Source organism: Hydra vulgaris, chromosome 03 (genome assembly GCF_038396675.1).
Source record: "Hydra vulgaris chromosome 03, alternate assembly HydraT2T_AEP".
NCBI lineage: Eukaryota > Metazoa > Cnidaria > Hydrozoa > Anthoathecata > Hydridae > Hydra > Hydra vulgaris.
In genome coordinates this window covers 57,246,923-57,260,000 of record NC_088922.1, presented here as the reverse complement: position 1 = coordinate 57,260,000, position 13,078 = coordinate 57,246,923, and positions in this window count along the sequence as shown.

Sequence of the window (13,078 nt, the reverse complement as noted above, 5' to 3'; positions counted from 1 at the left end):
TGCATAGAGAACTTTGGGAGACAAGGCAGTGATCAATCCAAGAAGAGGTGCCCCATGCTTCACTAACAAAGGTAAAGGAATCATGTGGAAGACAGATATCTGCTGTAACAAGATGTTCATCTGTACAAAAATCAACTAGGAGACTGCTACATGGAGACCGAAATCTTGGATCACAGTTAAAGTCACCAGTAACAACAAATTTACCATTTAAATCTGAAATAAGAGCTGAAAGACTACCAAGGCATTCGAAATACTCATCAACATTCTCATATGAATCACAAGGCATGTAAACATTGATAATTGTGAACTTATCAGAGAAGTTATTTACAAGTTGAATAGCAACACAACAAGGAAGTTGGGTCTGCTTGTGTTTTTTGTTAAAGGATTTAACAGGTTTCTCAAGATCAGTGAATAAATTGTGCAACCTTTTACTGATTAACTCCACGAATTGATTCGAAAAAGATTTTAGTTCAATAGTCATATTATTAACTAGCTCAGTCAGATACGAAGCAAGGGGGGTAGCACATTCAACAGAGTGAGAACTTGTGGAATTTAAGTTGCTATTTACATTTATTGGATTACCTGTGGCACAAAGTTTAAGAATGTCAGCCTGCATGCGGTCCATATATATATATGTTTACATATATATATATATATGTTTACTAATATATATATACATATATATATATATATATACATATAAATATAGTATGAATATAATATATATATATATATATATATATATATATATATATATATATATATATATATATATATATATATTAGGGGTATTCAAAAAAAGTGAATTTTCAAATCTAAAAAACCATACTCCCTAAATTTGGGGCAAATGTATAAAAAATGAGCCTCGCAAAGTTTGAGCGCTGTCGATCACTTTCCCTCCCCCCCCCTCAAGTTAAAAATTTAGGGGAAAATTGACCGAAAAGTTATAATTTTCGGGCGCCTTGTGGGTGGGGTAATTTTTTTTTTTTTCAAATTTTTTTTTTCTGCTATATGTATATAGGCCTATATTTTTGTTTAAAAATATATGGTTTTTTTCCTACTTCTCAAAACCTATGTTTGGTGGTATTGAAAATCATGAAAATCAGAGTTTTTGTAGTTAAAGTTAGATATATATATATATATATATATATGTATATATATATATATATATATATTTATATATGTATATATATATATTTATGTATATATACATATGTATATATTATATATATATATATATATATATATATATATATATATATATATATATGTATATATACATATGTATATATATATAATATATATACATATATATATATATATATATATATATATATATATATATATATATATATATATATATATATATATATATATATATATATATATATATATATATATATATATTTATTTATAAGCCTTGTGTGTACTAACATATACACACAAGGCCTCTCTAACTATTCCCAAGACATACCAGAGGGAGGAACCAACTTAATTTTGCCAGAAAGAATGAACAGTTGTTGGTTGTGACCTCAGCAATGTTGTTTATCTATATTGAAAAAAGCACTATTTATCTATATTGAATAATCAAAATGAGCAAGAATAAATAAAATTATAAATGTATATTCAAGTTTTATAACAGAAAAAAAATTTACAAATCTAATAATAATCAAGTTTAACTCTTTATCTTTTTCGCATCGCACCAAGTCCATCATTAAACTTAATCTTTGAAACTGTACCGGATTTTTATTCTTGTGATATGAATACAGATCGAACTTTGTCCACAGTTAGCAATCTGTTGTGCTTTTCAGTTTCATCAGAATATCTATGAATATACTGCCCCATCATACCTATTGACCGTTCTGAATGGTCATTTACAAAAATCAAAGTTTCCGCATATTTTTGAAAACTTTTGAAGCATGACTGAGTATGCCAATAGTTTGGTGGAAGTGAGAGCCAGTCTTGAACTCGTTGCTTATCAAACCCAATCATGTCAAAAATCAGGTAAGAAAAAACAAATAACTTTTTGTTTACATTTGACGTAATATATATAAATTACATATTTTTTTGCAAATACAAACAAGGCTTCTAAAATAAGATCAAATGATCTTATCGTCAGAAGCCTTTTACAGAACAGAGTACGTAAAGTATTATAAAAACGCCTTTTTACAATAAGAGAACGTAAAAAATTAACATTAAAATATTAAAATAGCAGAGACAAATAGAAAAAAATTGGCAACAAAATATATAAAGTGTATAAAACAAAGATTGAACATACATTTCAAAATTATTATATATCATAAGACAAATTAAAAATATTCTAAGATATTTTCAATAGAGAGAATGAGATCTTTTAATTTAATTTTAAAAACAGAATTAGTTAGGGGTAAGCCGAAGTTAGGCAAAATAATTTTGTTCCAGAGATGAGCTGCACGATAAGTGATACAGAATTGATTGAACTTTGTTCGACAGAGTGGTTTATTTAAATAGTTATTATTCCTCATGTTAAACTTGCTTAGAGGTTTCAAAATAAAAAGGTCTTTAAAAATTAAAGGAGATAAATCATACTTCCACATATAAACAAAAGATAAATTTTTATATACGTTTAGTTTATAAACATTGAGGATTTTCATTTGATTGAAAAATATTGAGGAATTTGAGAACCGATCCGCAATAATTAATTACACGGATCGCATGTTTCTGACGGCGATGGAGACATTGTAACTTACTTTGATCAGTTTTACCCCAGGCAATAATTCCATAACTTATATAACTATGAATAAAAGAATAATAAAGTTTAGTTAAATTATTTTTATCTAAATGAGTACGCGCCTTATATAGAATTCCAATACTTTTTGAAACTTTCGAGCAGACATAGTTAATATGATGTTTCCATGTGATGTTCTCGTCAATGAAAACCCCCAGGTATTTAGTTACAGAATCTCTTTTTATTTCATTATGGTCAATAAAATTTTTGGTAAATTTTGGGGTAGAGAACGTTTTTTGGAGAGCGGGTGGAAAAAAATCCATTTTGTTTTGTTTACATTTAATGTTAATTTGTTACTTTTAAACCATTTAGATATGTTTTGAAGTTCTTTGTTCATTACGGAGAATAGTAGGTAGATGTCACTGTTAGATAGAAATAAGTTTATGTCATCAGCAAACATAATACTTAGAAGATTTGATGCTTTATGCAAGTCGTTGATATATATTAAGAACAAAAGAGGGCCTAAGATGGAACCTTGCGGAACACCACAGGAAACATTTAAAAACTGTGTATGATTAAGATCATTACAAGAAACAAATTGTTTTCTGTTGGATAAATAACTTTGAAACCATTTACTAACTCTTTCATTTATTCCGTAATAATTAAGTTTATAAAGTAAAATATCATGATCCACAGTATCAAATGCTTTTGAAAGATCGATAAAAATTCCTAATGTAAATTGAGATTTTTCAAAAGAATTGGAAATCTCACGTACCAACTGAATAATTGCATGCTCGGTTGAGTTATTCTTCTTAAAGCCAAACTGATTGTTGTATAATAAATTTTTTAAACTAAAATAATTAAATACTCTATTGAACTTGATTCTTTCTATTATTTTTGAAAATATAGATAAGATAGAAATAGGCCGGTAATTACTAATGTCAGATTTGTCACCACCTTTAAATAGTGGAATAACTTTAGCAATTTTCAATTGATCAGGAAAGACTCCTTGTTCGATTGATGATTTAAAGACTTTAAAAAGAATATATTTTAATTGTTCATAGCAATCTATAATTATGTTACCATTGATTTCGTCCGGTCCAACTGCTTTATTTTTTTTTAGTGTTTTGAAGGCTTTTTCGAACTCATCAAATAGTAACTCTTTAGATAACTCATCCGAGTGAATGCAATTATCCATCGGTACTAGAAAATCTTTAAATGATGTTTCAGTGTTAGGAATTAATTTAGATAATTTAGGGCCAATTTCAACAAAGAATTTGTTAAATTCGTGAGCTATTGTTTGAGAATTAATTATATTATTGTTATCTACTTTGATCATGTGTGGCAGGGAACCTGAGCACGGTTTTGATTTACCGATTATTTCTTTTATTATTTCCCAGGAGCGTTTACAAGTATTTTTGGCTTTATTGAGAATTTTAGAATAGTAATGTTTTTTTAAGTTTTTTCGAACTTTTTCAAAAAGATTTTTGTAGTCTTTGTATATTTTCTCATTGGCGAATGATTTGTTTTTTAGATATTTTATGTATAATTTCTGCTTAACTTTTGATGATTTTATTAAACATTTGGTAATCCAGGGAGAATTAATGTTTTTTTGATTTAATGTTTTTTCATATAAAGGAAAATTGGCATCATAAACTGAGTAAAATGTATTAAAAAAATCATCGTAAATTTTGTTTGCGTTATCACTAAAGTCGATGTTCTTCCAATGAAGTAATGATAATTGTGTTTTAAATTGCTCAACATTTTTTGGTTAAAGTTGCGTAATTTAACTTTTATGTTAGTTTTGGTCATAATTTTAGAGTTGTTTATGATAAAAAAGATAGGGAAGTGGTCAGATATGTCTGTTTTTAAAATACCTTTATTTAAGTCACTGTTAAAAATATCAGTTGTTAGAATGTTATCAATTAGAGTAGCCGATTTAGGAGTTACTCTGGTAGGGCGATTTATTAAAGGAATGGCTCCCATTTCAAAAATAGAATCATAAAAATTTTTAACTTTAATGTCCGTAAAGTAATGGAAGCAATTCATATTGAAATCCCCTAGAATAAAATTCTTTTTTTTTTCAAGAATGCCTATTTTGAAAAGGTTTTCTTCAAAATACATGCTCATGTTTTCGGCCACACCATTTGGGGGCCTATAGCAACAGCTCAGTAAAATGTTTTGTGATTGATTGTTTAGAATTTCAATAGTTAAAATTTCTTTGTCGCCGTCAGAAACACTCAAATCATTCCTAATATAATGCGCAATATTTTTCTTTACATAAATAAGAACTCCTCCACCGCGTTTATTGATAAGTCTCTCTTGAGAAATTAAATCAAAGTAAGGAAGATTAAAATTTGAAGTAGTTTTTAAATCTTTTTCAGTTATCCAGCTTTCGGTTAAACAAATAATATTAAAAAAATTGTTGGTTTCTTGTAACAAATTGAGAAGATTTTCAAAATTGCGGTTTAGGCTTCTAATATTTATATGAAGAATTCTTAGTTGATCAAACTTATTGCTTTTTGTATAATTATAAAAAAATTCTTCTAATTTGTTAGGATAGTAATAAGAACAATCCGTAATAATGTCATTGAAATAAATAATATCTGGATCAAATTTTTCATCAGATGCTGAAAAATTACAACTAAACGATTTAAAATCATTTGTTACAGACTTTTTGATTGCGTTATAAATTAGAAGAACTTTCTTAACACTGTATGTAAAAAAAAATTGTAAAAAAAATTATTTTCTATGATCTCTACAAAAAATAGAATCGAACTTGAGAATTGCGTATTTACCTTCTTTTCTCAATTTAATCACTTCATCCCAGAGTTTTTTACGCTTTTCCATTGTTTCCTTTGCAAAGTCTTCGTTAATAAACACACCTGTTCCGCGTAGTTTTTTTGAGTTTAGCAGAATTAACTTTTTATCGTTGAAATTTAAAAGTTTTAAAACAATTGATTGCTCTTTTCCTGACTTTATTGACCCTGATCTGTGCGCTCTTTCGATTATAATTTCTTTATTAATTTGGAGTTTTTCAGAAAATATTTTTTTAACAATTTTTGTACTATCTTCCCAAGATTCATCAGGTAGTTCTTTAACACCATCTATTCGCAAATTGTTTCTTCGGGATCGGTTTTCGAGATCTACTAACTTTTTTTTTTATATCTTTCAAAAAATTTGATTCGTTATTCGAATCAAGAAGTGTTTTTTCATTGTATAATTTTTTAACTTCGTCTATGCGTTTGTTAGTTTCAGATATCCTCTTCAATGAAATCTCCTCTTCGAAATCAATACTCTCTTTTAATTCACTGATATCTTTTAACATACCTTTTATTTTTATTTTGTCTTTGTTCAAATCGCTTTCAATTTTTTCTAGTCTTTCTGTTATTATTTTCATATTTGCACAAGTGATTTTTGCAAAGTTACTTTCTTGTTCTTTAAGTAGTTTTTCTGTTTCCTTTAAAATAGACTTTCTCTGTTCATCTAACATGCTTTTCATTAGTTTTTCGATGTTTTTTATAGAAACTTCCATAGTAATTGGTCTGATGTAAATAGTGTAAACAGATTTTTAAAAATAATTAAATACTAAAAACTTAAAACTTTTTTTTTTTTTTTTATTAATTCTTACACAGCAAAAAAAAAACACGTCTGTTCACGAACAAAGCATGCGGCAAAAAAAAAAAAAAAAAAAAAAAAGAAAAGAAAAAACCAAGGCAGACAAGGATGGTGGTTTTTTCCCTATTTTTGTATTCATTTTATAAATTTCCTTGATATCTTGCTTTACTTTATTCTCAGGCTTATAATAGTCAGAGCTAGGCATATCAAATGACAGAATTGCTGATGCAATTTTTGCCTTCTCCTCTGATGCTAACTCATCATCTAGCAAAGCTAAAGGTATCATTGTTGAATCCAAATACCAACAGTGTTTATACTGAGACTATACAGCCTCAACAGCTATTGGGTTTGTACAATACAGCCTTGACAGCTATTGGGTTTGTACATACCTTCTTGTACAGATACATTTGATGTATGGCTGTAATCTCAAGAAAAGGAGCTTTGATGACATCCTCAGATTGTAGATACCATTTCGCATAAAAGCAAACAATAAATTCTGTAATAAGCTTAATTTCAGTTTTCAGTTTATCATTTTCCTGAACAAACGTAAGTTGATTGAATAAAAGCCGAAGCTTTAGATAATAAATTGTTTTTCCTAAAAATCTTGCATGATGAATAGCACCAGTTTTTCTTACTTTATATGTTATAGGGGATAAGTACGTGACAACTAATTCTGCAAGCTCACTTCTATCATCTCTTATAATACCTGGTTTACTAACGTATGCTTTGCAAAATGTTAATGACTTCATAGCTGCCTTTTCTAAAAAACTGCTTTTAACCTTATTCCAATCAAACCGTAACAGTAGAACTGAATTATAGTTAAAATTAGGTTCTTCAAAAATATTTTTAAGCTTTTTGAAAAGAGGATTATCAGGTCCACTAGTTTCTTCATTGGTCACTAATTTCCAAAAGTAAAGCATTCTTAATTCAGTCACATGATGCCTACATGCTATTTGGAGGAGATACTTACCCAGTTCTTGAGATATTCTGGAAACTGATCCTTTATTCGTCCCAGTGTTGGATGATGTTGTATCAAAGCATATTCCTCTAGTTTTTGACATAAGTTGATACTCCTTAAATAAGTTCATTACACCTAAGAACTGATCTTCACCAGTGGATGACACTAGTGGAGGTACTCCAAGTAGGTAAGTCTGTCCATTAATGTTAACTAAAACAGCCATTCTATCCCTCTTTAACATTTTTTCTTTGTTTAGCTCAAACAAGGTCTTCCCATCAAAATGAATTATACATGGATATGGAGATGCGTCTATGGCTGCTTTAACATCTTCTTTTGAAATTTTTGCCATGATTTCATTTTCTTTTTTCATTTTTCTATATGCGGTAGATTGACTGCTTTTAACTTCTTTAAGATCAACACCTGATTGATATAGAATTGCATTTGTTACCTTCTGTAAAACATTTGGTGATATATCACAGGCTGTAGCAGTAAGTGAAACATTACCAGCAAAAACATCTTTTGGAATTTTTGCAATTACTTTGTCTGGGTTTTCAGAGACTTCTATATAATACTAATCACCTGGCTTGAAATCAGATTCAATTGAAGAATCATCGCTTAGAATTGTGTCTATAAGTTCATCGTTGGGTACATCATCTCTCAAAATCGTAGGCTGTAAACGATTTTTCTTCCTGATGCTTTCTTTTGCCTAATTAACAGAAGAAATGTAGTTTTAGTTTTTAATTTTAAAATTAGTGGAAAAAAGAATTAAAAGAGCTTGAGAAAGAGCTAAAGTAATTAATTAAAAGTATTGAATTTTTTTATATTTAATATCCTCTGAACCAATAACAAACTTTCTTTCATTTTCCTGATCTTCAAGAAATTTTAGATCTTCAATCTTGTCTTTTAGTGATCTTTTTTTATCTTTACTGATTGTGTCTTTGAGATTAGAATTACCAGCCCAAAAAAGTTTTTTTATTTCAATCTCAAACTCGTTTTGTTTAGCCAAATCACCACTATTTCCCCTTTTTGCATTTTTTTTCAAGTTGGAATAGGACTTATGCAATTTAAAAAGTTTTTTAACTAAACTTAAATCAGTTAACACATCAAATCCAGCTTTAATCCAGGGTCTCTTGATTTTAGACAAAATACATTCACAACAACTCTCCGAACATCTAGAAAAATTTGTTTCAGGGGGACAAGCAATAATACTTGATATTGATACAGATCGACATTAATGGTTATGTATTAAATGTTGAAGTATATCCAAGCCTGTTGGAAGTTGTATATCTAATTAGAAAAATTTATATTTTATAAATAAAATAAATTATTTAGCAACTAATGACTCATTATAATTCTAATATTAATAAAAATGTTAATACCTGATATAGCTGGTTTTGCCTCTTTTATAATAAAAAGTTCCTTTTTCATTGACCTAAGTTGTGCTTCACTCATTTATAATGTTTATTGTATGTACTAATCTGTATTTATTTGAAAAATTCAAAGTTTTAAACTATCAGAATTTACACGAAAGTATATGTATATAACATTAGGCATAACAGAAAATATATTTTAAAAAATACCAATTTTCATGATTTTCAATATCACCAAACATAGACTTTTGAGAAGTAAGGAAAAAACCATATATTTTTAAACAAAAATATAGGCCTATATATATATAGCAGAAAAAAAAATTAGAAAAAAAAAAAAAATTGCCCCTCCCTCAAGACGCCCGAAAACGACCACTTTTCGGTCAATTTTCCCCTAAATTATTAGCTTGAGGGGGGGGTCAAAAGTAAACGGACAGTGCTCAAACTTTGTGAGGCTCATTTTTTATATATTTGCCCCAAATTTAGGGGGTATGGTTTTTTAGATTTGAAAATTCACTTTTTTTGAATACCCCTAATATATATATATATTTAAATATATATATATGTAAATATATATATATATATATATATATATATATATATGTATATATATATATATATATATATATATATATATATATATATATATATATATATATATATATATATATATATATATATATATGTATATATATATATATATATATATATATATATATATATATATATATATATATATATATATATATATGTATATATATATATATATGTATATTATATGTATATGTATATTATATGTATATATATATATATATATATATATATATATATTTATATATATATATAAATATTTCTATATATATATATATATATATATATATATATATATATATATATATATATATATATATATATATATATATATATACAAAAAAGTACTAGTTGAATTCAGGTTCTTGAGCACACTCAGGTGGTTCAGGTAAAGGGTTATAAAAATTCAAAAGTTCTTCTTGCTTGATATGTATAACTTCACTTGGATAAAATTCATTTGGTGGTGAATAAAGTGGTGGTAAATTTTTAACTATGCTCTCTTCATATGAAGGAAGTCGTGGTATTTTATTTTTATATTTGTTTACAATGTCTATGCGATGAATTACTTTGTATATTTTCATTAAAAATTTCAATTTGCTTTCCAAAGTTTCATAAGTATGACCCTGCTCATCTTCTATAACGTTATCTTTAATATACTCTATGATATCCATTGCTTTTTTTAACTTTTCTTTGACTCCATATGGTATAATCTTAGCATAAATCTAATACTTCTCACAGTGTCAAAAGTCAGTTCGAGAGTTATTTGTCTGAAAATCTCTACTGAATTTATTTTTTTTATTAGTTAATCTAAAAAAAAAAAATGTTTGATGTATAAAAAAATTCATTGTTTGAAAAAAAGTTTAGATAAAAAAAATAGAATAAAAATTTGACAATTTTTGACATATATTATTGAATAGTAATTGTAATAAAAAAAATATTGTTAATAATAAATTGTTGAAACTCTTCTTGAGAAATAAAATTGGGGAAACCAACAGCTACATTAGATTCTTCGGTAGGTTTATCAAAAGAACTCGCGTTTAAACATTGAATATAATTTTCAGAGGTGATAGTATGAGCAAAAAATTTATCATTATTTCTTAGAGTAAAAATCACTTTTTTTCTAAAGGGCCATTTTAAAGCATCATCAAAGTCTCCTCGAATGAGTTGAAAGTAACTCCCTTCATTGTTTACATTTGTACTGCGAGTATATATATTTTTATGTGATAATGATAACCTTTAGGTGAGTAAACAGGTTGTGTATAATAAGGTTAATTTGTTAGCAGTCTTAGATTCACTTGATCAAGTTTGATGATTTGCTTGTCTTTAAAGAGGAGTTGAAATACTTTTTGTTGTTTTTTTAATGCTAAGAATTCTGCAGAGTTTTCTTCAACAATTTGATTTAGCTTCGTTATTTCTTTATTAATATATTGTATTTCTTCTTGATTTGCTAATACCACCATGTTATCATATACAAGATTTTTTAATGCTAGCAATTCTTTATTCGTTTCTTCAAGGGTTTGAAGTAGTTTATTATTCTCTTCTTTTAGTTTTTTCATTTCTTGGTCAACTTTTTTTTGCTTGTGCAGCATTTCTTTATAATCACTGATTTGTTTTGCTATAACTTCTTAAAGATTTTTCATACTATTCATGTTGTAGTTCATTGACAGATTTAAATAGTTTAAATTTCTTTTTCCATCTTGAATAATTTGCTCTATATACTGATTTTGTTGTTCTTTGTAATGATGAAAACATATGACAAAGTGTTCATAGTAGTTATCATCGATAACAGTATTACAAAAAAAGCATATTTTTTGACCAATTTCGAGAAATTCGTAATCACATTCAAGGTGTAATAAATCTTTCACTTTTTTCTTACAAGTAAAACATTCGTGACCAAATGTGTCTGCTGTTTGTTGATCAAATTTGTCTTTAGAGCATTCAAGTTGGTGAAACATGAGTTGATCCATAGAAAATTTTCTTCACATAACCAACATTCCAATTTGTTGTCAGCCTTTTTTTTTTATTAGTTGCTGAAAAAAAAAAACATTTATCCAAATAAAAATATCCTAATAAAAAAATTAACTAGTCTTTTTTTAAGTAAATCAACAAAAAAGTTTTATCAGATATAAAAAAATTGTAATCATAACAAATATAAAAAGTATCAAAAAAAAAATTGTCTATCTCATTATCAAAAATCACGTGTTCATTTATATTGTCATAGAAAATATCATGAAATGTCACATTTTCTACTAGCTCTTCTTCGAAAACGTCTCCAAAACCAGGAAACATGTTTTCAAAATTATTAATAGTTGACATTACTTTTGTTTGCTAAAAAAAAAAAAATTTTTTTATATTTAAAAAAATTATAAAAAAATTACAAATTTAGTTCGGGTAGTTCATCCATTTTATTGGTAACTTCTATTATAGATTGTTAAATATTCATTTCATTTTTAATTTCATGAATTTCTATTTGTATTTGGTCAATTTCTTTTTCTATTTCCTCTTGAAATATTTGATTTTTTAATCCTTCTATATATTCTATATATTCATCTTTTTCATCGAGATCATCAATTTCAAACATTTCTTCTAAACATCGCTCGTAATCTTCATCGGCCATTTCTTCCATGTTCATTATTTCTTCCAAATCCATTTCTTCTTTTTCAGTAAAAATTAAATCATGGTAGCAAATGGAAAATTTATTTATAAATTCACCACAGCTAATACGAAAAAATATATATATATAAAATTATGTAAAAATAATACAAAAAAGATAATATAAAAAAAGTTCTTATCATCCGCAGGCTTTAGCATATTTATTCATTTTTTAAAATATATCAGTTAGCTAAAAAATAAAAAGATTATTTATAAAAAATTATTGTCAAATAAAGTTTTCTAACATCGCCATAGTTTCTTTAAACTTGTTTATAAGTTCAAGATGAGTTGCTTCTTTTGTTGAAACGTCTAATGACCAAAACCATAATGCATCATATAAGATACGTGCTGCTTCAATTTCTGTTCCGTGTTTTTGATATAATACACTTAACACTCTAAACATTCTTTCATTTTTGTCTCGATAATTATGTTGTATACATTCGATTTCTCTTTTTTAAATCCAAGGTATTGAGCTACAGTTTCCCATCGTAATTGAAAACGTCCTGCTGTTTTGAGTTTTATTTGTATAAATTTTTTTTTTTTAAATTTTTTGCTAAAAAAACTAATATTTATTACAAAAATAATTAATATAAAAAATTTAATATGATTAATTTACATTGATAGAGTTTAAATAAAAGTTCCTTATTGTCAGTATTGTTTTCGCATATTATTGTTTTATTGCCTTTTTTTGTCAGTGTGTTGCATTATAAAATGAATTAAATTTTTTTTAATTTTATCAAAGTTTTTTATATAAGCTACATCAATTTTTTTTATATCGTTTCTTCGAAAATATAGAAAAATTGCTAACTGTTTCCATTTGTGATTGAGTTGTTTTGAAGTATTATTAATAATTTGCTTGATCTTTTTTTTTCTATTGTATTGAAAAAAATAATATAAAAAACTGAATAAACAAAAAAAAAGAAATATAAACAAAAGAATATAAACAAAAAAAGAGACTACAAAAAATAATTTTTTCTCCAAAAGTATATACAAAACTTTTTAATTCTCTTCTGGTTCAGGATCTGGACTCTCTAAAAAAAGCGACAGAGAATATTTAAAAAAAATGTTTACTTTTTTTATAAATAAAAAAAGTAGTAAAGTTAAACTCACGTGGTGAATAATCCCAGTGGGAAGGACCGAATTCTCTATTAGCTGAAATTTCGTGTCTTTCAACAACTCTTTATA